This window comes from Myotis brandtii, unplaced genomic scaffold, assembly GCF_000412655.1.
Source record: "Myotis brandtii unplaced genomic scaffold, ASM41265v1 scaffold26, whole genome shotgun sequence".
Lineage (NCBI taxonomy): Eukaryota > Metazoa > Chordata > Mammalia > Chiroptera > Vespertilionidae > Myotis > Myotis brandtii.
The window spans coordinates 2138286-2142402 of NW_005359880.1; positions in this window are offsets into that span (position 1 = coordinate 2138286).

A 4117-nucleotide genomic window follows, 5' to 3' on the forward strand; every position below is an offset into this window, starting at 1 on the left:
TGGCTCTGGCTCTGGCTCTGTTTCTTAGGTGGCACTGATTAATCATTCCCACTATATAGATGTGTACACTGAGGTTAATGAAGTAAATCCTACTTTTGTTATATTGACAAGCAAGGTAAATGTCATTTGCCTTGAATGTATTTCTTACCTGAAAACTTTTCTTCTCCAATCTTCATAGATTTTAGACTCGTCAGGCTTAGCTGAGAATTAAGAGGCTCCCATCTCCCTCTTTAACAGTAACCTTAAGGAATCTACCTCGGAGATCGGACCTTGTTGCCCATGAGCTGATGTGACCGCGAGATGGGTTTTGGGCACACAAGGTCATTTGTTGGCAGGGGATTCCCCAGTACCGGGGTGACTATACCTGTCAATGATTTGTTGGGATAAGTTCTGGTTTTTATGCCGACTGTAATGATATAATTACTAATTACACTCCTTTCACTCTCAGAAATGACCCAGATTGGAAAGTAATTATATGGCAATTCTTCCTACAATAAGATGGATTCTCACATCCAGAAACAAATCTCCCAACCTATTCTGGGCAAAACCCAAATTTGTGAAAAATGTTTACATATGGAAATGTGAAAAGGCCACTAGCTGGTCTGGAAAATTGAAAACCCAAAAAATATGATGTCTTATAATTAGTATTTCACCCGTCAAATATGCATTATTTGGCTCCTAGGGTTAAGGTAGGAGGAATAGAAATGTTAGCCATTTAATAATCACATTATTGATTATTATATAGTAGGTAACCTGATGGTATGTTGTTTTGTTTTACAGGAAAATACTTGGCAGACAACTAATAAAATCTTGGGCAAGGATTCAGAAGATTCATATAATGGAGAACTGTTGTATGAGAAACAGGTTTCAATTTGGGTTGGATGAAAACAAATCAAAATCTGCACTTGGGATAAACCTGCTGGAAATGCCCACGACTTTTCAGCAATGATTTCCCTCACACAATACCATGATGACCAGTCCTACAGTATTTACTTCTAGGTGTAATATTGTTATGGTTTTAAAATGTAATTATTGTATTTGTAAATTGTACTCATTCCAGTAAAGCAGTTAGACACTTGAGTTTTAGCATTTTACCACTCCTGAAATGGATGTAATTTAAACTGTGGTATGTAAATTTAATAGTAGTACTGTTGAATGGCACAGCGCTTACAGAGGTAGGTTGAATTTTGTCAATATATAAAATTTAAATATAATATTGATAGCTATCACAAAGGGGGTGCCACATACGAAGGAAATTAAGTGGAACCAGAAAAAAAAACCTTTTTTTTTCAGTTCTTAGTATGTTTTATTCTAGTGCTAAATAAAAAATTCTATCTTCAAATGTTTAGTGGGTTAAATTCAGAAACTATTTCAGAAAAACATTCTAAGGTTACAGCATATTCAAAGAAAAGCATTAATTACCACTTTTTAAAAAAGCTTTTTTTTCAAACTGCAAATTTCATAAAAATGCAAACTGTGTAAACAGGGCCTCTTATTTTTATAACTTGTGTATAAAGGGAAAGCAATTCATATTTAAAGTTTAAGTATATGAAATTATAATCAAGTAAAGAAGATATTGACGTCTTAACTACTTCCCCTCTCTCTACAGCTTAGCAAATGTAGAGATTGTTGAATAATCCAGTCAGACTAAAACAAAAATTGTGATTATAAAACTTCAAGACTCTCCATAGTTGAGCTGGTTCGCAACTTTTGCACAGTTACTCTAAACAGAGAGTTCCTCCCACCGAGCATGGAGACCAGTGCCATGCATCTTCCTCTTCACCCATAGGAATCAAAATGTTGAGACCAAAAATCTCAGAAAAAAAATGTTTGTCCCCTATTAAATACAGAAGGAGAATTTTAATCACAATCATTTATAATATTTGGGAAGGAAAAAAATAAGCTTTATCAAAGAAGTTCTCTCCACATAATTGTGTAATAAAGTCCTTTTAGATAAAATGCATTGTATGAAATTATAAATCTTTGCCATTCTGGGGGGAATCAAAAAGAGTTATAAAAAATGTGTTATTATTTTATTGTTGCAAGGTATAATAAAAACTTCAAGTACTCAGTTGGGCCTGACAATGAGGGAATTCAGAACAGAGAAGCACTTCTTCAGGGATCCCAGTTATAAAACCTTCCTTCGTTCTGATCTGAAAACAGAAGTCTTCCTTCAAGTCATAGAACTTATTTTAAACATAGGCAAATTCGTGTTCTAGGTTATACTGTTAAATAACTGTAATTATAAGTTGTTTTATTTATCATTAGTTGCTAAATTTTACTTTACATTTACTCATATTAGACAAAAAATTTTGAGCCCCTTTAAGTTTTAGAATCTTACTCTTAAAATGAGATTGTGACTGGCAGTAGTTCACAGTGGAGCTTTCTAAATTGGTGTTTTTACTTCTCAATCAGTGCTGGCTACCCAGAGGATGTTCAAAGTGAGCTGCCTTGCATTAGAAGGATATTCTCAATTGGCTTCTCAAGTCTTGTGTTGAAGTTTTTTAAACAAATAACTAATATACTCATTTTATGTAAAGATATGCTATTTGATTTTGAAACCAAAAGAAAGAATGCAAATTTTTAAATATATGAAACATAGGGAAATTCCAAACACTAAAACCAATGGAAAATAAACTGCAGAAAACTGAGAATTATCCAGCATATAAATATAAAAATGTGTTTAAAGTAATCAGTTTGTGAAAAAACATATTGAAAATTAGCACAAAGCATATTAAAATGTGTAAATATTACTGTTCTCATGTCTTGCTCTTTATACTTATTTTATTTCAATTGGTTCTGGAGTGAATTGGTAGTTAAACACAAGGACTTTTTGTTAATAACAGAATAATTTTGTTGATATTGTAAAAAATGTAATTTAAAACATAGATTACAATAATCCCTAACATTATTCAAATGTTTCCAGGAACTAAAATTTGGAACAATGAAGATATTCTATGATCTCTTAATTAGTCTTTGTGAAACAGAATGAAAGTCAGTGATTTCAGAGTTACTAAACCTTGAATAACCAGAATCTCAATAGAGAATATATCTCTTTCAGTTCAGAAAATAGGTTAAATAATAACAAACTCATATCAGGGAGGTTTGGGTGTTTTTCTTTTACTCTTGTAGTTTATATTCTCCTGTTACACCTGTACCCATTGTACTATGCACTAAGAATTCATGTTAGAAAAAATGATCCAAGACAGTGCAAGAATCTCTGTTATAAAAGAAACATTAAGTCGGGTTCATTATCAATCCCTAAAGCAGAACAACATGAGCTAGTACATATTAACATTTTCAATACTATGGGTTAAAATGAAAAGAAAGGGTTTTGTTAACCAGAACATCATGTTCTGAGCAATATGGTTACAAAGGTTCTGCTCTATCAAGATAGAAAGTATGAATGATGCTGCTTTATTTTGGCAAAATGGAAAGTATGTTTTTCTTTTCAAATAAATTCCATATTTTCATGGTATTTTTAAAAATAAATTCTCATTATGAATTAGTCTGAATTTTATCATAATTGGAATTTATAATTCCTAAAGATTAAATTTTTAAATTATTTTTAAAGCTCTATTCTTCTCTATACTTACAGCCTAAATGGGAATTCACTGCATGGTATTTGGGAATCTATTTTACCTATAAAGGAAGAAAGTCCACATTCCAATGGTTTCAAGTGAATAGAGAACAGACCAGAATGCCGAATGTTTTGTGTATTTTTACTCCACCTTTATCTACAGATAGTTCGAGGCCATAATTAAACATATTTTCATTTCTTCTTTTCAAAGAAACCCGCACAATTCTAGTAATGTAACTGCATTACACTGACGCTAACTTCTGCTGTGTGACCTTAGACAAATCACTGCTCTTTTCAGTTTCTCCTCTTTGCAATGAGGGATTTGGATTGCCAGTGGTTTTCAAGTTTTTCTTAACAGCAGGACTTTTTGTACTAGAATTGTGCATGGAATCCTGTTAGGCAAAACAGCTCAAAACAATGCAGGAGTTTCTCCAGCAGTTTAAATCTGGGTTCCCCACCCCACGACTCCCAGCACTGTTTCGACAGCATAACAGCACCTCAGTGATCTATACAGTTTCTTCCACATCTGAAATTCCA